Source organism: Mobula birostris, chromosome 7 (genome assembly GCF_030028105.1).
Source record: "Mobula birostris isolate sMobBir1 chromosome 7, sMobBir1.hap1, whole genome shotgun sequence".
Taxonomy (NCBI): Eukaryota; Metazoa; Chordata; class Chondrichthyes; order Myliobatiformes; family Myliobatidae; genus Mobula; species Mobula birostris.
In genome coordinates, this window is record NC_092376.1 from 146,254,928 (window position 1) to 146,280,521 (window position 25,594).

The following is a 25,594-nucleotide window of genomic DNA, read 5'->3' on the forward strand; positions in this document are numbered from 1 at the left end:
ATTGATAAAAGTCAGGTGCGTCAAACCAACATGTTTATTTTCTACTTATTTCAGCTTTCTCCTTATCAATCTTACCTTCTAAAATCGAAACATGATTAAAGTATTCACTAGGTCAAGGACATTTTTTATCGCATCAAGTTTCTTATCTCATGTCTTTTATCCTTCTTGCTTTCAAATATGTTAAAATAAAATTAGAATGGAAAAAATGACTTATTTTTTGACATCTGTTATCCAATTTTCCATTCTGCCAGTTAGAATTGCTCGTAAATACAGAAAATAGATATTGGCTATATAGCCCAATAAATCAGCGTTACTTGCCAAATTCGCATGGATATTTATTTAATCCCCCCACTACCACCACCACCACCGGCAATCACTCATTTAATTGCACACGGGTACTGTATGCACTGCACAATCGAACAGTCCACTGCGAAAACAAAACTTTCCACCTGCCTTTTCGGTATTAAATTGATCAACTATTGGAAGCAAAAGTAGCCTCTTTCTACGTCTTTGTCACTTATTCGAAGTCACGATCTGCTGCTGATTGTTCTAGCAGTGAACAGCGCCAGGTTCGTTGTTTGCCTTTCTTTATATTTATACTTACTTCCATCAGGTTTTTTTTAAAATAAAAGCATTGAACTTCTTTGGTATCATCCATAACTCAGCCATTGCTCAATTCTGAATCAAGAATGTGTTGCTTTATAATTTATTCTAGAGACCTAAAGCTCAAATGGCATATTCCAGTGTTTGGATATTGTTGTTCTACAGTTTGCATTGGCTTTCCAGTGCAGTATTTTCTATGGTTCCTCCCTCTCCAATTATTTGGAAAGCTAGAGTTTCCATTACCCTATTAACGCTACAAAAGTGAAAAGTATGGCTAACAATATAAATATTTTGCACTGCATTTAAAATAGCAGAGTACATTAAATTTTGAATACAAATGAGGAATCAGGAACTATTTCTACAAAAAAAATTCTGTAAATTATCCTTAGAATTCAAAGCATCCCAGTGATTGGCACAATTGAATGAAGTCACGATGGAGAAATAGCAATGGGTTTGGCCTCAATTTTACAGTCAGCCTGAAGAATTCCAACTTTTCATGGAAATATGATTTCAGCAGAATAACAACATTAATAAAAATACTATTAAGGCTCAAAGTAAACTTAGCAAAATAAATATAGTCACCGTATATACTACCGTGTAACTCATTTCCTTGTTGGCATTCACAGTAAATAAAAAATAATAGAATCCATGAAAAACTGCACACAATGAAGATGGACAAACAACCAATGTGCAAAAGAAACAAATTTCACAAATATAAAAAGACAGAGAATGAATTGAGTTCAGTGAAAGAAGTTATCCCTCTAGCCTGGTGGTTGAGAGGTGGTAACTGTCCTTGAACCTGTTAGTGTGGGACCTGAGGCTCCTGTACAATACTGAGAAGAGAGCATGGCCTCGAAAGCGGAGGTCCTCGATGATGGATGCCACTTTCCTGCAACAGTACTCCTCATAGGGGACCTTACCTGTGATGGACTGGGCTGTACCCACTACTTTTCCATTCTAGGGCATTTCTACATCAGGTGTGATGCAACCAGTCAGTATACTTTCCACATATAGAAAATTGTCGAAGCTTTAGATGACATGCTATAACAGCAGGTGTACTACAAGTAATTTCTCCCTCCCCCTAGTACCCCTATAACTCTCATTATCACTGTCGGGCAGTGCTCGTGGTATGTCTATTACATACATGCATTAGGCTAAATGTGCAGTATGGGCAGTTTTGTTTGCACTTGCACAGACCAGGACAGTGGTACTGTATTCTTTGACATGCTCTGTTTGTTGTTGCTTCCAATTTCAAAGAGGGGATTCTTCTTCTTCTTCTTATGCATATCTAGGCGTATTACTGCCCTCCATAGGATGAATAATTAATTATAGCACTTCAAGGAACTCAAACTCTCGAATATAACCTAGTCCCACGTATAAACTGAATAATAAACTCTTCAATCAGATGTTGGTTCTCTTGGTGGCCAAAGAAGGATTTAATAGAAAAGTAGAATACATTTAAGCCAGACAGCCTCTTGAACAATATGCTTCTTTCACTTTTATATCAGTTACAGCTCAGCAAAACATGCTGGACTGTTTCTGGACTGCCACAGTCACATAATCCAGTAGGATGTTTTCCTGTTTTCTTTAAATAATAGTTTAGCCCACAATGCCCCAACCTAAGTCTTGTTAATTTCACCATATCTCTATGATCTAAAAGGTAACACTCTGAGACCTTTTTAATTAGTGAGTGACTAGAAAAATAATGCCTGCCCTTTAATTTATTTTTCCAATCCTCCTGCTGCTACTTCTCTATACTGTACCTTTTTTAATCCTACTTCGCAATTCTGCTCTGCCTAGGGGAACTCTAATTTCTACTTGCCTGCTCTGTAAGGAAGACTTTGCAATACCATCCACAATTTCATTTCCCTCCACCCCAGCATGCCCAGGTATCCATGAAAATCGGACTGCACAACCCATCTTCCCTACTCTAAACAACATTAAGAGAATCTCAATAACTATGTCAGGATGAGCTTTCGATTTATTCCCTTTTATAGCCTCTAAGGCAGCAGCAGAATCCGAACAGGTGATAACCCTACATGGTCGAGAGCCTTCTATCCACCATAAGGCCCAGAGGATTGCTAATAATTCTGTTGCAAAGACAGAAACACCATCTGATACCTGGTGTCCAATCTTAACTCCAGGTTGAGACGCATACATCCCAAATCCTGCCCTACTGCTCTCTGGGTCCACTGAGCCATCAGTAAAAATCATCAGATAAGATCCCCATTTATTATTTAAATATTCATTTGCAATCAACACTGATGAATTTGCTCTGCTTCCTTGAAGCTGAGAAAGGAGGAATAGGTCTACTTCTGGTTCTGGCAAGAGCCAAGAAGGGACAGGTGGCAAGCAAGTTTGGTCAACTATGTCTTCCTCAGTCAGTTTCAATTTCACAGCCCACTTATTAACCAAATCTAAAATTGGGTATCTTTTAATTTTACTTTGGCGCTCCGACTTCCCCTGCAAAAGACACTTTGGCGGACAACTGTGATTGGAGCCATTTAGTTTTGTCCAATACTGCAGGCCCAACTGAATTCACCTTAAATGTAGAGGCACTTCTCCCAGCGCCACACATAATGCTGGGACTGATGTTGTTCTAAGAGCCTCACAAAGGGGACCTGCCTGCTGGGTGGGGTGTCTTACAAAGGGTGCCTGTTTGTGGTGGCACATGCTCTGTGCTGGCTCAGTGGAAGAGTTCATTTCTGGGGATGGCAAAGAGTGAAGGCTCCTGGAAAATGGTTGCTTGCTGATTGATTAGGTTAGGCAATGTCACTGTGCTCTTATTGTGATGAATGTATTTGTGGACATCCATGATTGTGAAGAAAGATGTGACTTCTTGTAATTTGTTTTTTGTGCAATTGTTCATGCTAAAACTCCCTCCGCATTCCAGGAATGGACTATCGCTTTTCTCCGCGAGTAAGGCGATCCCTACTTAAAGGCTCATTTTGGTGCATGTGGGAAAGGAAGAGAGGGTGATGGTGGGGTATTTTGCTTCAGACTGCTGTTTTACAGCTGCAGTCCTAAAGGGCTACATTTTCTCTTTTTTGTCATTTTTGCTATTTTTTTGATGCTTTTCCTAAAAGCTTTTCACCTCTGGAACAGCACAGATACCTATACACTGAATGTGCAATGTCGCCTCCCATCTGATTTTTAAAACCCACACGTTCATAAGGGCGGTGACTCTCATCAAAACCAATGGTATGACACATGCCAAATCTTTGCAAACTTCTAAGAAGGTGTTGCTTCTGTGCCTTTGTGTATTGGCACTTGTGTGCTGCACCCAGGACAGATCTTCTGAAATGATAACTTTATACTTTATACTTTACTGTCGCCAAACAATTGATACTAGAACGTACAATCATCACAGCGATATTTGATTCTGCGCTTTGTGCTCCCTGGAGTACAAATAGATAGTAAATATTAAAAAAATTAAATTATAAATCATAAATAGAAAATAGAAAAGGGAAAGTAAAGTAGTGCAAAAAAACCAAGAGGCAGGTCCAGATATTTGGCGGGTACGGCCCAGATCCGGGTCAGGATCCGTTCAGCAGTCTTATCACAGTTGGAAAGAAGCTGTTCCCAAATCTGGCCATACGAGTCTTCAAGCTCTTGAGCCTTCTCCCAGAGGGAAGAGGGACAAAAAGTGTGTTGGCTGGGTGGGTCGTGTCCTTGATTATCCTGGCAGCACTGCTCCGACATCGTGCGGTGTAAAGTGAGTCCAAGGACGGAAGATTGGTTTGTGTGATGTGCTGGGCTGTGTTCACAATCTTCTGCAGCTTCTTCTGGTCTTGGACAGGACAACTTCCATACCAGGTTGTGTTGCACCCTAGAAGAATGCTTTCTACAGTGCATCTATAAAAATTAGTGAGGGTTTTAGGGAACAGGCCAAATTTCTTTAGCTTTCTCTGGAAGTAAAGGTGCTGGTGGGCCTTCTTGGCAGTGGACTCTGCTTGGTTGGACCAAGTCAGGTCATTTGTAATATTGACCCCGAGGAACTTAAAGCTTTTGACCTGTTCCACTTGCGCACCACCAATATAAATAGGGTCGTGCGGTCCGCTACTCCTTCTGAAGTCAACAACCAATTCCTTCGTCTTGCTGACATTGAGGCATAGGTTATTGTCTTCGCACCATGCCACCAGGTTCTTAATTTCCTCTCTCTACTCAAACTCATCATTACCCGAGATACGGCCTACAATTGTTGTGTCATCAGCAAACTTGTATATTGAGATCGATGGAAACTTGGCTACACAATCATGGGTGACCCTCTCCACCTCCGAATCCCTGAGGAGGACCCGGATCTGGGCCATACCCTCCAAATATCCAGACCTCCCTCTCGGTTTTTTTGCACTACCTTACTTTCCCTTTTCTATTTATGATTTATAATTTAAATTTTTAATATTTGCTATCGATTTGTACTCCAGGGAGCACGAAGAGCAGAATCAAATATCACTGTGATGACTGTACGATCTAGTATCAATTGTTTGGCGACAATAAAGTATAAAGTATAAAGTTCATAGACCTCTGGTTTGCTTCTGTAGTCATTAAGTTTGCTGATGTTGAGTGAGAGTTTGTTGTTGTTGTTGTTGTGGTACCGCTCAGCCAAATTTTCAGTCTCCCTCCTATATGCTGATTTATCACCACTTTTGATTTGACTAATGACAGTGTTGTCAGCAAATTTAAATATGGTGCTGAAGCTGTACATGGCCTCACGGTCATAGACCAAGCAGAGTAGGGGGCTAAGCACACAGCCTTGTGGTTCATCTGTGCTGATGGTGATCATTGAGGAGATAACTGTTGCCAATCCAAACTGACTGGCATCTGCAAATGAGGAAATTGAGGATCCAGTTGCACAAAGATGCATACATTAGTATGCTCTTTATTGGTTACAGTTCACCATTTAACCCTCAAAACTAATCAGTAAACTCTTAAGACCTGGGCCACAATACCCTCTTGGATCCTGGTGTTCTCACCTGTAGACCCCAGTCATTTCAGATTGGGAAAAGCATCTTCTCCACAATCTCCATCAGCACAGGAGCACCATAGAGATGTGTATGTAGTCCCCTGCTCTACTTGATTTACGCTTATGACTGTGTGGCTAAGTACAGCTCCAACACCATATACAAGTTTGCTGATGACATCAAAGGTGGTGATGAACCAGCATACAGGAAGATTGAAAACTTGGCTGAGTGGTGTAATAACAACAGCCTCCCACATGATGTCAAGAAGACCACAGATTGATCGTAGACTTCAGGAGAGGGAAACCAGAGGTCCATGGGCCACTGATCATCAGAAATGGAGAGGGTCAGTAACTTTAAATTCCTAGGTGTCACTATGTCAGGGGACCTGTCTTGGATGCATCATATAAATATAATTGCAAAGACAGCATGAACAGCTGCCTGTGTTTCCTCAGGAGTCTGCAGAGATTTGGCATGTCATCAAAAACCTTGGCAAACTTCTATAGGTGTGTGGTGGAAAGTGTGCTGACTGGCTGCATCATGGCCTGGTATGGAATCACCAATGCCTTTGAGTGGAAAATCGTACTAAAGGTAGTGGATTTGGCCCTGTACATCATGAGTAAATTCCTTCCATCCATTGAGCACGTCCGCATACATTGCCGTAGAAAAGCAGCACCCATCATCAAAGATCCTAACCACCCAGGCCATGCTCTTTTCTCACTGCTGCCATCAGGTAGAAGGTCCAGGTGCCTTGGCTGGAACTCACATCACCAGGTTCAAGAACAGTTACTACCCCTTGACCATCAGGCTCTTGAGCAAAAGGCGATAACTGCACTTACTTAAGAACTTTTTTATCTTGTTATTTCATGCTTGTTATTTATTGCTATTTATTTATATCTGCATTGGCACAGATGGTTTACAGTTTACAGCTCCTGAACTTTACAGTTTACAGATCCTGCTTACAGTTACTGCTCTATAGATTTGCTAAGTATACACACAGAAAAAAAAATCTCAGCGTTGTGTGTGGTGACATGAATGTACTCGGATAATAAATTTTACTTTGAACTTTGATTAATTGGTGTGGGCTTCAATCAGGCTTGCTTCAATCTCTGTGTGAATATCTTCAACATATCACCTGCAGCACACTCAAGCACTGTTATACTGCACTGCCATTCGGACTGCATACCATTTCATCTCTAGACCGCTTTTCAGGAAACCTGAGCATCTGGCTACCCTCCTCTTACTTGTATATAGGCTGAGGCTAAAACAGCAAGGCACCAGAGGTAAAGACAATAAAGAGGTGATCGTAGCAGGCAAAGGAATGGCCATGGGATTTGCTTCAAGATTGTGAATTAAGCAATGTTCAAGGACTCTGTAGAGAACCTGAATGAATACGCCATGGTTGCCATTGACTTTATAAAGTCAGTTGTAGATGACTTTGTCCCCACAAAATCATTCAGAGTCTTCCCCAACCAGAAGTCCTGGATGAATCGAAAGATCCGCAGCCCACTGAGAGCCAGATCAGTGGTGTTCAAGTCTGGTGACCAAGTAAAATACATGAAGTCCAGGTACACAACCTCCAGAAGGCCACCTTGCATGCAAAGTGGAAAATCCACAGCAAACTTGGATCCCAGAAAGATGCTTGACAACTGTGGCAAAGATTGAATGGTATCACCTCCTACAAAGTAAAATAGTACAAGAGCCTTGAAAAAATTCAGAGGCGCAGGGTGAAAGCTTCGTATTTTCCTCTCTAAACAGCTTACATTCGGTGCCATTTTAAACATTATGTTAAATTGCATTCAATGTTTGAAGGGCAACTACACCCAGCAGCTTATATTCTGAGACACAAGAGATTCTGCAGATGCTCTTCAGGTCAAGCAGCATCTATAGAGAGGAAAAAAGAGTGAACATTTTGGGCCAAGACTGGAAAGGCAAAAGCCAGAATAAGGGAACGGAGGAGGGGGAGGAGCAGCTGATATTTGGGCCCCTATTTAGTTTCCAATACAGGATACTTACCCTAGATTTGACCCTGGGAATAAGTAGGAATGGCACTACTTCAGAAAAGCACAAAGCTCAGAAGAATGAATCCTTTTGGGACCCCCAATTTCAGGAAAGTGCTAAATGCCTTTCTGCAGTGCAAGCAAAGTAGTCCCGGTGTCCTATAATCTGAATGAGCTCACGCAGCAGTCTATGATGTACAAGTTAAATAACCACATTTCGTGAAACTTGGATGTGTTTAAGTGAGGTTTTTTTTTGACGAGCCTGGATGCCAATGCTTTTATTTATAAATCGTAGTTTTCTGTGTATCCAATGGTGATGCTTGGTGAATACTGGCAGTGGTACTGCTTCATTGATGGGCTTGGCAGAGGCTGTCAGAATTGTGCCAAGCAAACAAAACAATTAGTTTCGTTATCTTAATAGCGCTACCAAGTCGTGCTGTTATTTTAGTATGTATGTTCCTAGATTTTATAAGTTGTGTGTACAGCTTTCACAATTGTCATTACTCACTGCTAATTAGGGCAGACTGCTCCCTTCTGCACACAGCTTTCATTACAGCCATCTCATGCAAGACCAACACCATTTAATCAGCAACCAAAATAGATGTTTGAGTCCACAGCTGCTGCTCCACTAAAGCGGCCATGCTGATAAACCATACCGGATTTCAAAATGTTGAACAAATTACTTTATATGGTTTAAAGAGGAAATAAATTTTACTTGTATATTCACCCAGGCAAGAAATCCAACAGCTCCACTTTTTGTGTATTTGGTTGTCTCCCTAATTTTGTTTTATCGCGATGCAATCTTCAGTGAGTCCTCAGTGGTGCACACTAACTAGCACTCTTCCAGCCACTGCAGATTGTTGATTAGATTGGCATGGGCTTACCAGTCATTTCTGAGTGATAACATGTGCCATGCTTCCTGGTTCAATCAGAACGTTGCAGAGATGCACTCAGAGAGTGGTGGGAGTGTGGAATGAACTGCCATCTGACATGGTAAATGCGGGCTCACTCTTAAGTTTTAAGAATAAATTGGGTAGATACATGGATGGGAGCGGTCTGGAGGGTTATGGACTGGGTGCAGGTCAATGGGATGAGCGGAATAACGTTTCGGCACAGACTAGAAGGGCTGAATGGCCTGTTTTCTGTGTTGTAGTGTTCTATGGTATGGTTCTATGCTGGCGGAATATTCCACACCGAGAAGGAATGTACTGTATGTAAAAGAGGCCCTCATGAAAGCTTAAAAGCTACCTGGATTAATTAAAGGCATCCATTAGTCTTGCAAGACCATGGATCCGCGCCTGGAAAGTCTTCACTCTCCAGGGCGCAGGCCTGGGCAAGGTTGTATGGAAGACCAGCAGTTGCCCATGCTGCAAGTCTCCCCACTCCACGACACCAATGTTGTCCAAGCGAAGGGCATTAGGACCCATACATCTTGGCACCAGTGTCGTCGCAGAGCAATGTGTGATTAAGTGCCTTGCTCAAGGACACAACACGTTCCCTCGGCTGGGGCTCGAACTCACGACCTTCAGGTCGCTAGTCCAATACCTTAAGCACTTGGCCACGTGCCCACTACCTGGATACTGGCATGAGTTTATTAATGAGATCTCTATCAATAGAAACACCTCAACACTGAACGGATTCCACAGCTAATGGACCCACTTTCAAGGACTCCACTATTCATGCTTTCAGTATTATTTATGTATTTGCTTATTTATTCATTTATTATTAGATTTCTGGTATTTGCAGTTTGTCTTCTTTTGCACAGTGGTTGTTTGTCAGTCTTCGTGTGTAGTTTTTCATTGCTTCTATTGTATTTCTTTATTCTACTGTGAATGCCTGCAAGAAAATGAATCTCAGAATCAGGTTTAATATCACTGGCTTACATCGTGCAATTTGTTGTTTTGCGGCAGCAGAACATAATCATAAAAACTATAAATTACAGTAAGGTGTGTGTGTGTGTGTGTGTGTGTGTGTGTGTGTGTGTGTGTGTGTGTGTGTGTGTGTAATATATATATTATTCGCCTACCAGCCCCGACTAGGAGTTGAGGATGCCATCGTCTACCTGCAGAACCATGTCTACGCCCACCTGGACAAGCCAGCGAGCACTGTGAGGGTCATGTTTTTGACTTCTCCAGTGCGTTCAACACCATCCGCCCTGCTCTGCTGGGGGAGAAGCTGACAGCAATGCAGGTGGATGCTTTCCTGGTGTCATGGATTCTTGATTACCTGACAGTACGTGTGCTTGCAACACTGTGTGTCCGACAGAGTGATCAGCAGCACAGGGGCTCCACAAGGGACTGTCTTGTCTCCCTTTCTCTTCACCACTTACATCTCAGACTTCAACTACTGCACAGAGTCTTGTCATCTTCAGAAGTTTTCGGATGACTCTGCCATAGTTGGATGCATCAGCAAGGGAGATGAGGCTGAGTACAGGGCTACGGTAGGAAACTTTGTCACATGGTGTGAGCAGAATTATCTGCAGCTTAATGTGAAAAAGACTAAGGAGCTGGTGGTAGACCTGAGGAGAGCTAAGGTACCGGTGACCCCTGTTTCCATCCAGGGGGTCAGTGTGGACATGGTGGAAGATTACAAATACCTGGGGATACGAATTGACAATAAACTGAACTGATCAAAGAACACTGAGGCTGTCTACAAAAGGGTCAGAGCCGTCTCTATTTCCTGAGGAGACTGAGGTCCTTGAACATCTGGCGGACGATGCTGAGGATGTTCTACGAGTCTGCAATGGCCAGTGCTATCATGTTTGCTGTTGTGTGCTGAGGGTAGCAGACACCAACAGAATCCACAAACTCATTTGTAAGGCCAGTGATGTCGTGGGGATGGAACTGGACTCTCTGACGGTGGTGTCTGAAAAGAGGATGCTGTCCAAGTTGCATGCCATCTTGGTCAATGTCTCCCATCCACTACATAATGTACTGGGTGGGCACAGGAGTACATTCAGCCAGAGACTCATTTCACCGAGATGCAGCACAGAGTGTCATAGGAAGTCATTTCTACCTGTGGCCATCAAACTTTACAACTCCTCCCTTGGAGGGTCAGACACCCTGAGCCAATAGACTGGTCCTGGATTTATTTCATAATTTACTGGCATAATTTACATATTACTATTTAACTATTTATGGTTCTATTACTATTTATTATCTATGGTGCAACTGTAATGAAAACCAATTCCCCCCAGGATCAATAAAGTGTGACTATGACTACTATTAACTAAACCATGCAAAATCAGAGAAAAAAAAAACCAAGTTAGAGTTCATTCAGAAATCTGATGGTGGGAAGGAAGAAGTTGTTCCTGAAACATTGAGTGTATGGCTCCAGGCTTCTGTACCTCCTCCCTGGTGGTAGCAATGAGAATAGGGCATGTCCTGGGTGAAGGGGATCTTTAATGATGGGCGCTGCCTTTTTGAGGCATTGCCTTTTGAAGGCATCCTGGATGCTGGGGAGGCGGGTGTCCATGATGGAGCTGATTGACTTCACAAGTTTCTGCAGCTTTTTTGGATCCTGTGCAGTGGCCCTTCTGTACCAGACAGTGATGCAACCGGTTAGAATGCTCTCCATGGTTCATCTGTAGATATTTGCGAGTGCCTTTGGTGACATAGTAATTCTCCTCAATCTCCTAATGGAATATCACCATTGCTATGCCTCCTTTGTAATTGCATTAACCTGTTGGGTCCAGGATAGATCTTCAGAGATGTTGATACCCAGGAACCTGAAACTGCACACCCTTTCCACAGCTGAACCCTCGATTAAGATTGGTGGGTATTTCCTCAACTTCTGCTTCCTGCTTACTGAAGTCCACAATCATGGTCTTACTGATGTTGCATGCAGTGTTGTTGCTGTGACACCACTCAACCAGCTGACCTATCTTGCTGCTGTATGCCTTCTCGTCACCATATGAAATTCTGTCAGCAATAGTGGGGTCATCAGCAAGTTTATAGATGGTGTCTGAGCTGTGCCTAGCCACACAATCGTGGGTGGGGTGAGAGTAGAGCAACGTGCTTAGCCACAGTGTTGATCATCAGAAAGGAGATGATTTCCGATCTACACAGACTGTGTTCTTCTAGTGAGTAAGTCCAGGATCCAGTTGCAGGGGAAGGTACAGAGGCCCAGGTTTTGGAGTTTGTTGATTAGAACTGAGGGGAAGATCGTGTTAAATGCTGAGCAGCAGCCTGTTGTCGGTATTACTATTGTCCAGGTGATCCAAGGCCATTGCATCTGCTGTAGACCTATTGTGGTGATAGGTAAATTGCAGCTGGTCTTGCCTTGCTTAGGTAGGAGTTGATTCTAGCCATGACAAACCCCTCAATGCACTTTATTACAGTAGATGTTAGTGCTACTGGACGAGGGAATTGAGGCAGATCACCTCATTCTTCTTGGGCACTGGTATTATTGCCGTCCTTTTGAAGCAGTTGAGAATCCCCCACTGCAACAGAAAGAGATTGAAGATACTCTTGAACACACCCACCAGTTGGTTGGCAAAGATATTCAGAGTCATACCAGTTACACCATCAGGGCTTGATGCCTTGTGAGGGTTCACCCTCTTGAAAATGTTCTGACATCGGCCTCCAAGACAGAGGTCGTGGGGTCACCAGATGCTGCAGGGATTCACACAGGTGTAGTTTTACTGTCCCTTTTGAAGCCTGCATAAAAGGCATCGAGGTCATTGGGCCTGAGGCATCACAGCTATTCATGATGTTAGATTTCGCTTTGTAGGAAATAATGGCATGCAAACTCTACCAGAGATGACGTGCATCTGATTCAGTCTCTAACTTCAATTGCAACTGTTTTTATGCCCTTAAAATAGTCTTTGCTAGGTCATTCTTGGACACCTTATATAGTTCTGGATCACTGATCTTGAATGCCACAGATCTAGCCCTCAGCTAACTATGAATCTCCTGGTTCATCCACAGCTTTTGGTTTGGGTACGTCCAGTATGTTCTCAAAAGCCCACGCTCATCCACACTCTTCTTGACGAAATCAGTGGCACCTGTGGTGTATTCATTCGGACTCGAATCTCAGAATATTGTCCACTCAAAACTGTCCTGCACTTCCCTTGGTTGGCACCACTGCTTCTGTGGTCTTTAGTCTCTGCCTATACGCTGGAAACAGAAGTGCAGCCAGGTGAATGGACTTTACAAAGTGTACGTGTGGAATGGAACGGGAAGTGTTCTTGATGGTGGTATATTAGGGTGTATGGGGTGTCAGGGAGGGGTGGCACCTCTGGTGGGGGAACATGTCGCATCCTTTTCAAGGCGGTTAGTCCACCTTTGGTCCCCACCTGGCACTCAGCTCTCACCTGTGGCTCCTCGTAGCTGTTTGCATGCGACAGCGGCCACACCCCGGGCAACGGCTTCGACAAGCCAGCTAAACCAGGTGAGGGTAGCCGACAGGTCTCAAACCCTCGGTGAGATAGGGAGTTGTCTATCCCAGCATGTGAAGACAGACTCCGGCGGATTGAGCGGACGAGGCCAATGGAAGGTCCAACGGTCAAGAAGGCGGTCTCTGCAAGCGTCATGGAACGTGTAGAGCAAGACAAGACTCAGAAGACGTCCTGGTCATCCACTGCGCCTATTCCCATCTCCAGCCGTCTAGACTCTGTCTTGCTACTGGATCCAGATGGGAATTAGGAAGAGAGAGTGAGGCTGACGCTGTGCAACTCTCCCTCACTTAAATCCAAATCACACGCTAGTCTCGACACCATCATTATGGTGTTGAGGTCCTCATCGACGTCACTGATGGACAAACAACAATATCAGTGGACAAGTGTGTTGGCTCCTCTGGTTCCACAGGTTATATGTTGGAGGAGCTGTTCAGAGACCTCTTCAAGCTGGCCTAGTTGAAATCTCCCTCAATGATAGGGAGGCCATCGGTGTGCACAGTTTCATACCTGCCTGACGTTGCCCAGAGGTGTAATGTACACTACTGCCAGGATGATGGTGGCAAACTTCCTCAGCAGATAAAATTGATGACATTTGACCACCAGATGCTCTAGATCAGATGTGCAGGACTGAGAAAGAACCATCAACATTTTGCACCACAGTGAGTTAATTATAAGGCAAACTCCACCCCCTCTGCCTTTAAAAGACTGAGCTGTCCTGTTTTTGTGGAGAATGGTAAATTTGTCAGATTACAGCATTGCATCCGAAATGGCTTGTGTAAGCCATATTTCCATAAAGCAGAGTACACAGCAGTCCCTGATGTCACTCTAATACTGCAATCTTGCTTTGAGGTCTTTAATTTTATTTTCCAGAGACTGTAAATTCATCAGTAGGATACTCAGCAGTTGAAGTCTAAGGCTCTGTGTTTCAATCGTACATGTTGGGAGGCATGGCATCCCTACTTCCATTCTCTTATAGGGAAACTGAACTTATAACCTGAATCTGTCATCTGGGGTTCATAAATTCTGAGTATCAATAGATTTTTAAAAATATCTTAAAACGATGCTGCTTACTAAAGTACCCATGGCTGTGACTGGATTTCAGCTCTCGTAGCCCTAAACTGGAATATTTGATGATTCCCATTGGAGCTGCATACAAAAAGTCACTTAAATGGTGCAATTTTACCAGAAGTTTGTGGATGATATACTCAGGGTAGTAAATGTTGACATATACTGTAGGTACTTTGAAAATAAATTTACTTTGAACTTGAAATTTGAATACCAGTGTTGACCAGCATCATAAAAAATCTTCTTAAAATCTCCATAAAAAACATTTCTTTTGTTTCCCTTTTCTCTATTTCTCTTTCCATGACAATGCTACTCTCTCTCTCTATCTCTACCGATTCTACTTTTCATTTTTATTTCCTATTTTCATTTCCCTTTCTCTCCCAGTTGCCATGTGCCTCTGTGGCTCTCCCTTCTCTCACTCAGCTATCTCTTGTTGTGTTATGAAACAATTTCTTAAAACTATTTCTCATATCACATTCACTAATATACCTTTATATCTTTACTGTTACAAGCCTCAAGCAGCCTTTCAGCAGATAACCACGTTAGCCTACAATGATGTTGTAGCAGATGATAAATAGCCCACAGTATAATAGATCTATAATAGATTAATAGAAACAGAATTGTTTTGGAGACAGGCAAAACTGCTTTAAAATGTGTTTTAATTAAAAAGGATACATCTTTCTGTTGTTTTTGTTTAGAAGTTATTATTCCAAAGAGACATTTAAGGAGTAAAAAACAAAATATGAAATATAAATCAAGGAAGCTATAGCAACCATCCTCTCTAAATTGTCTGTAAGCAGCAGATTTACTTTGAGAAGCAAATAGCACTTTTTTTTAATATTTTGGTGCATTATTCACAATGATACTTTTTGGCTTCAGTGGTCGGATGACTCTGGGTATTGTGGTTAAAATGATGCAATTTGCTCAAAACCCAAAAGGGAAGATTGATTTCATAACTGGACCAATATGTAGAGAGCAGAGCATGAGGAATTCCTGAAAACTGCTTCATTATGTAAGTGCAGCTTATTTCTGGATGGGATAATCTGATGACAAAAGCTCCGTTTGCTGGAGCACGTAGGAAATATGGAGCTGTCACTCTAAGTACACTTGTGTTATAAACAAACATAATGGTGAACACTGAGAATGTACTTTTCATTATAGACACAGAGAGAAATAGAATAACAGGCTGAACATATCAGGAAACTAATTTGAAACAGGGACAGAATTTGCCAAAATTATTATGTCAAATGGCTATGTCAAAGAAAATAATGGTGAAAAGGAATAACAAATCTCTTGGACAAATTATTTCCATCCCAAAATTACAAGAGATATTTTGTATCTTCAAAATTTCTGAGAATAGAAGGATATGGAGAATCTCCTAGTATTTGGGAAATGATCTTATTTACATCTTATTATTTGTTAATTTATTTGTGGTAATATTGCCTTGGTGTTGTGTGTGAGTTATATATACTGTGTTAGCACCTTGCTCTGAAGGAATGTTGTTTCGTTTGGTGGTATATATGCATTTGATTGAATGACAATCAACAAACTTGAGATGGAGGAACCTATTTTGCTCTGGATGTTTCGTATGAAGACCTGGTTAGCTACATTAAATTTTGCATTGTACTGAATATAACCTTACTTAACCAATATGGACTACTGTCCTTTCTATTTATAGGCAAAGTGCCTTGTTTGAAACCTCTGCTGAGAATGCTTTAAGGTTCATATTTTTAATAACAACAACTATCCATTGAAGATCTGACTTGTGATGCTCTATTGGAATATTGGCAGTGATACCCAGGAAAGTTATCACCATGCACAAATACACACACTTGTGGCTGCAGAAAATGTGAACAAGTTGATCAGAAGTACTGCTTGCACAGCGTGGATTAGGCTGGATGGAATATCCATCTTCAGAGCAACATCTATCTTCAGTGGAAGAACACATGGTAATAGTTTGCTGCATCCTGCACAACTTCTCAGCCAAGAGGATCCAAGCATTGACTGGCAATAAGAGATCAGCATTTAACTTGTGAAATTTAATGATTCACTCGACATTCATTAGCTTAGTTGAAGTGCAACCCACCTTCAACCCAGCACAATGGTTGAACTCTCTCCTAACAGCTCCAAGGCCCTTTTCTTGACTCAACCAAGAACTTGATGTCTCTACCTGTGACCTTGCATAACTTGAAATTTCACCTGAAACCAATGCAAGAAAAAGTTATTGGAATATTTTAATAATTGTTTACATTGAACGTAGAATAATACAGCAGAGGAGCTGACCTTTTGGCCCAGCATGTCTGTTCTGGGTCACTTAAACTATATCTACATGTGGCCTATATCCCTCTATTTCCTACTTGTTTGTTTGTCACTCGAAATGTTGCCTTGTATCTGTGTCTGTTACACCTGGCACCTACCGTTCTCTGTGTAAGAACAAGTGCCTTGTAAACCTTATTCAAACTTTGTCCCTCACATGAAAGTTATACTCTGTCAGATTTGACATGTTCACTCTAGGATAAAGACCCTAAGTATACTTCCTGTAATTTTATATACTTCTGTCATGTCATCCCTCAGCCTTCATGCTGCAGAGAAAACAATCAAAGTTTGTCCAATCATTGCTTATAGTAATCAATATCCTGGTGAATCTCTACTTCACCCGCTCCAAAGACCCCACACCCTTCTTGTAATGTGGTGACTGGAACCACACACAATGTCCCAATTGCAACAAAACTTTACAACTTTTCTATTCAGTGCCCCAACCAATTAAGGCAAGTATGCCCCATGCTTTCTTCCCATCCTATCTACTTGCATCGCCACTTTCAGGGCACATCAGCACTCCTTTGTAGATTTGCTGCATGTGTACATTTATTACCTGCAAAAATACATGCATTTACGGCTGCCAAGAAGATGAAATAGGTGCAAAAGTACCTCTTGCACTGTCTGGATTAGCCTGGAATGTGCAGTTGCAATGTTTTTGCAACAGGATGTACATGAGGTGAGTGGGCAAAAGTTTGGCAAATGGAGATTACTATGGGGAAGTATGAGGTCATGCACTTAGATAAGAGAAATCAAAAGGTAGATTATTGATTGAACAGAGAGAGGTTGCAAATAAGCGCCATACAGAAAGATCCACATATTCCGTTCTATAAATCACTAAAGTCTAGCAGGCAGGTTGAACAAATAAGTAAGAAAGCTAATTATCATCATACTTAATAACAGGGTAAATTGGTGATTTTTTTTTATTATTGTTACATGTGCCAGGGTACAGTAAAATCTTGACTTGTATGGTGTTCAAACTGATAAGTCTTTAGAACAGTGTATTAAGGTAGTACAAGGTTAAATACAAAGTGAGGATTAAAGTGTTACATTTATAGAGAAAGTGAAGTGCAATTACACAGTAATGTGAAAGGCCTGATGGCCTTGATTCCTTGGTCTTGCAAGTCGATAGGATGCTACAGTAAGTTTATTGCATGCTTGCCTTAATTGCTTGAGGTGTTGAGTATAAGAGTAAGGAGGTTATGTTGCAGCTATATGGATCTTTAGTTAGTCCGTACTTCGAGTACTGTGTGCAGTCCTGGTCACCCATTACAAGAAAGATGTGAAGGCTTTGGAAAAAGTTCAAAGATGTTTACCAGAGTATATGGGCTTTAAGGAGAGGTTGGAGAAATGTGGGTTGCTTTTTCTTTAGAGTGTGGGAAGCTGAGGGGAGACCTGATAGAAGTTTATAAAATTGAGAGGCACACTTAAGATGGATAGTCAAGTCATTTTTCCCAGGGTAGAAATGTCCAGTACTAGAGGACATGCAAGACGAGATGGGCGGGGCGGGGCGGGGCGGGGGGGTGCAGAATGGGGGAGTTTAAAGGAGATGTGCGGGGCAAGTATTTCAACCCCCAGTTTAACCCTAGCCTAATCATAGGACACTTTATAATAACCAATTAACTTACCAACTGGTATATCTTTGGACAGTGGGAGGAAACCAGATCACCTGGAGGAAAACCAAATGGTCATGAGAAGTACAAACTCCTTACAGGCTTTGGCGGGAATTGAACCTGGTTTTCTGATACTGTAGAGTGTTGTGCTAACCACTATGCTACCGTGCCCCTGTTAATGTTTGAAACATTACTCCTTGTGTAGGGTTCATAATTCTGTTCAATTTGCTAGGATTCAGAAAGTATCCAAAATGTCAAAACTAATATCATCAGAAGTTCTGTATGCCATTCCTGCCAGTTAAATAGGCAATGGTTTAACTCTGGCATGCTACAGCAGCTTGTATTTCTTCCCACCCCCACCTTCTTATTCTGGCTTCTGCTCCCTTACTTTCCAGTCATGATGAAGGGTCTCAGCCTGAAATGTTAACTGTTTATTCCCTTCCATAGATGCTGCCTGACTTGCTGAGTTCCCCCAGCATTTTGTGTGTGTTGCTTAAGATTTCCAGCATCTGCAGATTCTCGCAAACACGAGGAATTCTGCAGATGCTGGAAATTCAAGCAACACACATCAAAGTTGCTGGTGAACGCAGCAGGTCAGGCAGCATCTCTAGGAAGAGGTACAGTTGACGTTCCGGGCCAAGACCCTCCGTCAGGACTAACTGAAAGTAGAGCTCTTCTTTCAGTTAGTCCTGACGAAGGGTCTCGGCCTGAAACGTCAATGATACCTCTTCCTAGAGATGCTGCCTGACCTGCTCCGTTCACCAGCAACGTTGATGTGATCTGCAGATTCTCTTGTGTTTACAGTATTTAATTCATTTCCCTCAAATGTAAAAGTGCTCTTGTTTCCTGTGATGAGCTTGTAACCATGTGGGGAAACCTCTGGCTGTAGCATTAAATTTGAATCAGAATATTACTCCATGGAGCAGTTTAGCAGTTCAGTCTTCATGAGTATTTTTTTAAAAGCAGACAATTGCCCTTTTGGAAAAAATGAAGTTGGAAAATTGTAAGTAGCATTCACATTTTGCTGATTATAATCACTCACCAACAGCGAAATCTATGCAGTCTTCCATTTTAAATTTTCACCCCATCACTGGCTTTCACCCCAATGAACCAGTGGCTCTACTTTGTTAGGAGTTTCAAGGGATTTGGTATGTCTCCAAACTACCTTGCAAATTTCTAAAGATGTATGGTGGAAGGTATTCTGGTTGGTGGATCACAGCCTGGTATGGAGCCTCCAATGCAAAGGAAGACTGCAAGAGGCTACAGAGAATTGTAGACGTAGCCGGTTCCATCATGGACGCAACTATCCCTATCACTGAGGGCGTCTTGAAGAGGTGATGCCAAGAAGGTGACATCCATTGTTAAGGACCCCCACCATCTGACGTGTGACAACTTCTCATTACTTTTGCCACCGACGAAATACAGGAGCCTTAAGACCCACACTCAATGACTCTAGAGCAGTTTTTGCTCCTATCATCAGATTTCTAAACAGTCCATGAAGCCATAAACACTACCTGATTATTTTTGCACTATTTTATAATTAATAATGTTATATCTTTGCACTAAACTGCTACCACAAAACAGTAAATTTCACTTGATATAAGACAATGATAATAAATCTGATTGAGAATCAGATTCAGTAAAACTGGTTAACTCTCGTTTTCAGAGTAAAATTTTGATAAAAGTATGACATTTAATTACAAGATTTTTTCCCCTTGTGACTGCGTGGTTTCCTCCCAAAGTCTAAAGACTTGCCAGTTGATAGGACATTTGAAATGAACTATGCTACCCTCATTTTATTCACTCATGTTTCCACTAACTGGGCTACTTGTGTTCAGCACACCTCCTCAATGGATGTGGTTTGTCTGGTTAAACCTGTGGAAGTGTGATTATTTTTATAATAAAATGACTTTAAGATATAATGCAACACTTTTGTGAATCATAAGTCATGAATCTAGCTATAAGCGAGCTGACCTGGTGAAATAAATAGGCGAAACTTCGAGAAAGAACAGGAACTTTGAATGTACTAACCTCTCAGGAAGGAACTCCTGTAAGATTTCAGGCTCATCATGGATACAATATTATTGCCTTGCTCTTCCTTCTGTATTTTAATTTGAATTATCATAAGATTTTCTGTTCTTAACATTCCTTAGAGAAGGGTTGGGGGGTGAGGGGGGTGAGGGAACTGGGAATAGTTTCAAAAACAGTGCTAGGAATGGGCAGTTGTTAAACTAAAGCTCACACTGTTTATTCTGAGCACAAATACTTTTGCAAAATGGGTTGTTTAAGTAATGGCATACGGTCAGGGTCCATGTTTGATGATTGGAAGGATGAGCTTTTTTTCTTAAGATAAAGAGTTTGCTACAGGCTGGATTGTGCTGATTGTAGTCTATAGCTCTAGAAATAGACACTGACTGGTTACTGTAAAGTGAATTCTGAATTCCTGTACCATCCTGGACACCTGCACTCCTAAATACTACAATTATGAAATGTTCTGGAGATCTGAGAGGTGCACCTTCACTTATATAAAACAATTAAAGCTCACAAATATTTTAATAAAATTAAGCCAATTACAAACATGTTAAATACTAAAAAGTTATTCTGTCCCTTGCAGCCTTTCCCCTCCAGTTGAATAAATGTGGGCACTATTCTTGTGCCACGTCTAAATAGATACATATCATTCAGGTTGGTTTCCCAGAGGACATGCTGTGTAATTGCCCATAATTCCTTCCTGCTAACAGACTCGAGGTTAGTTCTGAGAAAATACCAGAGCTGAGAGCAATCTCAAAACTTACAGATTCATATGCATGTTCCAAAGTTGCTCTCATGTGGGTAGTGTCAGCTATCAGAGGTGAAGCTGTCTACCTCTGTGCAAAACCAGGGCCTGTGCAATTCTACGTTAGGACATTTTATTTAATATTTGGAGGTTGAAGTCAATGTTGAACTGATCTAAATGTTCTCATATCTGTTTCATTAAGGGTGGAAAATCATTAAAAATTGGTGGATGTGTAAAATAATAGATGGCAGGAAACATACTGGTCCTAATGTTGTGAGACTACATATACATGCTGCTCATCTTGATTGCAATCTATTATGTTCACATCTATTCTGCCCTTTGAGAGGTTATCCTAGATATACACAGCTATTATTCTGCAACTGTGACAGATCTCCCAGATTTTGAATAAATTATTACATGTTTGAATTGGCTAGTCTAAATCTGCCTTTGTTGTGTCTAAGTCCAATGTTAAATAGTACTTCTGGCTTAATTCTTATTAGTTTAATGTAGATACTTGGTGCAGCCAAGCCTCTTCCTTTGACATTTCAGAGAGTGGATATGTGCCAACCACATTGCTGTGAGCCTGGAGTCGTACACAACCTGGACCAGATAAGGCAGACAGCTTTCATCACCTAATGGAAATTATTGAATCAGATGGGGTTTTTCCAACCACGTGGCAGTTTTGTGGTCACCGTTACTGCTATTATGTTATTACTCCAGATATTTTAAATAACTAAACTGAAATAATGCAGCTGACGGGACTTGGCCAAGTTATTGGGTATATTTAAAACAGACGTTGATAGGGCATTAATTAGTAAAGGCTGTTATGTTTGTGGCACTGGGAAGCCGGGTTGATGTAAATAACAAACAAGAGAGACAGAGAGGTAAGGAACAAATGTGTAGCTGCTTATTCTGCTTATTGGTCATCTACCCAGAATGCTCTCTCACATTATGTTCAGTACATAACACACAACCTGCAAGGGTCAAAATATCCATGAATACATAAGATGTTCTCCCCCGCCCCCCATTTTAAAGGTTTCTCCTCCTTCCCATATGCAGACCAGCTGCTGAACCATTAACATTCAAAGGAGCAATCATCAAATTCAACCAACAATAACAATACTTGTTGCTTCTAAACTAGGGAAAGAGAATAGACTACCTCTATTCCCAGAGAGAACGCCGAGGATTATTACACCCCATGTGCAGCGGGTCAGTCACTAAACCACAGATTCAACCCTCCTGGAGGCTGCCTGTTCCTGTGAGGGTACTAACATCCTGGAGTACTGCGTTGTCAGTAGGGGCATCTCAGAAAGGACAGGTGATGGGCTACCACTGGCTGTGTCATTTAATCTTAACGGAGGTTTTGCAGTCAGACTGCTGTCCCATTTCTACAACCAAATCTGGATTGGTCAGTTTGTCAAAGTTGCTGGTGAATGCAGCAGGCCAGGCAGCATCTCTAGGAAGAGGTACAGTCGACGTTTCGGGCCGAGACCCTTCGTCAGGACTAACTGAAAGAAGAGATAGTAAGAGTTCTTTCAGTTAGTCCTGACGAAGGGTCTTGGCCCAAAACGTCGACTGTACCTCTTCCTAGAGATGCTGCCTGGCCTGCTGCATTCACCAGCAACTTTGATGTGTGTTGCTTGAATTTCCAGCATCTGCAGGATTCCTGTTGTTTGGTCAGTTTGTGTTGTTTTCAGTAGACTCAGAAGTGGACAACAGCCAATCAAATGCCTTCTCCAAATGTTGTGGTTACTAGTTTTCACTGTGTACAACACAGGACCAGTTTGTGCCACCACCTTTACTGCTATCCACTTTGTTCCAGAAATGTAGTCCCAGACAAGTACCCACTCCCCTGCTGTGAAAGCTCAGTACTTCGCTTTGGCACATCTCTCTGCTTGGGTTTTCTGTTCACTTAGCACAATCTGTTTTGTGTTTTGGGGTTCTAAGCAGGTCAAGCTGGCTTCGAAGCTGTCTTTTCATCAGTGCAGTGGCTGGAGCCAATTTGGTGGTGACATGAGGTGTGCTGTGGTATGTCTACAAGAAAGTGCAAAGTCTCTGGTTGAGGGATCCACTTCCCTCTGAAGTCTTGAGGGTTTGTTTCATTGTTTGTACAAAAGGCTGAATGATACGGTGCTAATTTGATGTGCTAAATATGGTTTGCTTCCATAAATGCCTTGAACTCTTGAGACAGGACTTGAGGGCCTTTGTCACTCACAATCTTTTTAGTAAATCCAAAATGGCTAAAGGTGGATTGTAGTTCCCCAAGCATTTTTCAGATGTAGTACTCTTCATGATGGCAACCTTGGGCCATTTGCTGTGTGCATCCTCCATGGCCAAGAACATGTGGTCTTCTACAAGTCCTGCAAAATCTATGTGAACCCTCTGCTATGGTTTTTTCAGGCTACTGTATTCCCATGGATGCAAAGGAACAAACTGCTATAGATAAAACAGGGCCTGTACATGTGTACTTCCAGACTTGCAACTCAGTTATCGGAGCTGTAAGTACTTCCTGAAAGTAGAAGTTCTCTTTCAGGGATGTCTCTGGAGCTGTAAAAGCTAAGGGAAGTCTGGATAGTCCGTCAGCATTTGAATGGTTCTTTTTTTTCTTTCTTTTTCAATCTGTTTATTATTTGAATGGTTCTTGAACCTCCTATACTTTACATTGTACAAATGTGCTGATTGTAACAGGCCCCAACATTGCATTTGACTAGCAGCCAGGGAAGGAATACCTGCATGTGGACCAAAAATTGGCATCGAAGGGCGATGATCTATCAGCAGTGTTAATTGTTGACCAAAAAGGAATTGATGGAATTTCTTAACTCCGGAGACATTTGTGTGTGCTTCCTGCTCAATCTGAACATAGAAGTGTTCTCCCTTGCTTAATGTCTTTGATGCAAAAGTGATTGGATGCTCTTCAGCCATTGGCATGATGTGTGTGAGAGATACAGTGCCTATAGAAAGTATTCATACCCCCCCCCCAAAGTTTTCATGTTTCATTGTTTTACAACATTGAATCATAGTGGATTTAATATGGCTTTTTCTGACACTGATCAACAGAAAAAGACTCTTCCCTGTCAAAGTGAAAACAGATCTCTTAACTACAAATATAGAACATAAAGTAATGGATTACGTAAGTACTCACCCCCTTCAAGTCAGTATTAGTAGATGCATCTTCGGCAGCAATTACAGCCTTGAGTCTGTATGGATAGGTCTCTATCAGCTTTGCACATCTGGACACTGCAATTTTTCCCCAGTCTTCTTTACAAAACTGCTCAAGCTCTATCAGATTGCATGGGGGTCGTGAGTGAATAGCGTTTTTCAAGTTCAGCCACAAATTCTCAATTGGATTGAGGTCTGGACTCTGACTTGGTCACTCCAGGACATTAACTTTGTTGCTTTTAAGCTATTCCTGTGCAGCTTTGGCATTATGCTCGGGGTCATTGTCTTACCGGAAAAACAAATACTTTTCCCAAGTCGCAGTTCTCATGCAGATCGCATCAGGGTTTCCTCCAGGATTTTCCTGTATTTTGCTGCATTCCTTTTACTCTGTACCTTCACAAGCCTTCTAGGGCCCATTACAGTGAAGCATCCCCACAGCATGATGCAACCACCACCATGCTTCATGGTAGCGACGGTGTGTGTTTATGGTGTGCAGCGTTTGGTTTACACCAAACATAATGTTTAGCCTGATGGCCTAAATGCTCAATCAATTTTGGTTTCATCAGCCCATAGAACCTTATTACAACTGACTCCTGAATCTCCCACATGCCTTCTGGCAAACTCTAGCCGAGATTTCATGTGAGTTTTTTTTTCAAAATTGCCTTTCCCTTTGCCACTCTCCCATTAAGTTGAGACTGGTGAAGCACCCAGGCAACAGTTGTTGTATGCGCAGTCTCTCCCATCTCAACCACTGGAAGTTGTCATAGGCCTCTTAGTGGCCTCTCTCACCAGTCCCCTTCTTGCACGGTCACTCAGTTTTTGCGAACAGCCTGCTCTTGGCAGATCTACAGCTGTGCCATATGCTTTCCATTTCTTGATGATTGACAACTGCACTCCAAGGGATATTTAGCAACTTGGAAATACTCTGGTATGCATCTCCTGACTTGTTCTTTACAATAACCTTTTTACAGAGTTGCTTGGAGTGTTCTTTTGTTTTCATGGTGTATTTTTTTGCCAGGATACTGACTCAGCAGCAGTTGGACCTTCTAGATCCAGGTGTATTTTTACTACAATCAATTGAAACATCTTGACTGCACATGGTGATTTCCATTTAACTAATTATGTGACTTCTAAAACCAATTGGCTGCACCAGTGATGATTTGGTGTGTCATATTAAAAGGGGGTGAACACTTATGCAATCAATTATTTTGTATTTTATATTTGTAATTAATTTAGATCACTTTGGAGAGGCCTACTTTCATTATGACAGGAAAGAGCCTTTTTCTGTTGATCAGTGTCAAAAAAGTCAAGTTAAATATACTGTGATTCAATGCTGTAAAACAATCATCAACATCATCAGGTGCCATGCCCAGTTTGAGCTTTGACTGCCATGGCTCACACACTCCTGTTTCGGGTCAAGTGGATCAATTCATTGGTATTCATTTCCAGTTCTCTGGCTGCTGTCTCCATCATCATTTGTCTTTGTCTTCCTCTTGCTTTCTTCCCTTCAATCTTTCCCATAATTACCATGCATTCTAACTCCTCTTTCCTAATCACATGTCCAATGAAGTTACGTTGCCTTTTCATGATCTCATACACTACTTCTCTTTTTGTGTTTGCTCTGTTCATGACATCCTTGTTAGATATTCGTTTTGTCCATGATATTCTTTGCATCCTCTTCAAAAACCACATTTCTGCTGCTACAA

The 25,594-nt window shown here is 41.8% G+C and overlaps 1 long non-coding RNA gene across 1 annotated transcript in view; it reads left to right on the plus strand.

Annotated features, from left to right (window-relative positions):
• Positions 1-25,594, plus strand: part of LOC140200488 (uncharacterized) — a 76,920-nt gene that overhangs the window by 765 nt on the left and 50,561 nt on the right. The gene's annotated exons all lie outside the window — the stretch shown is intronic.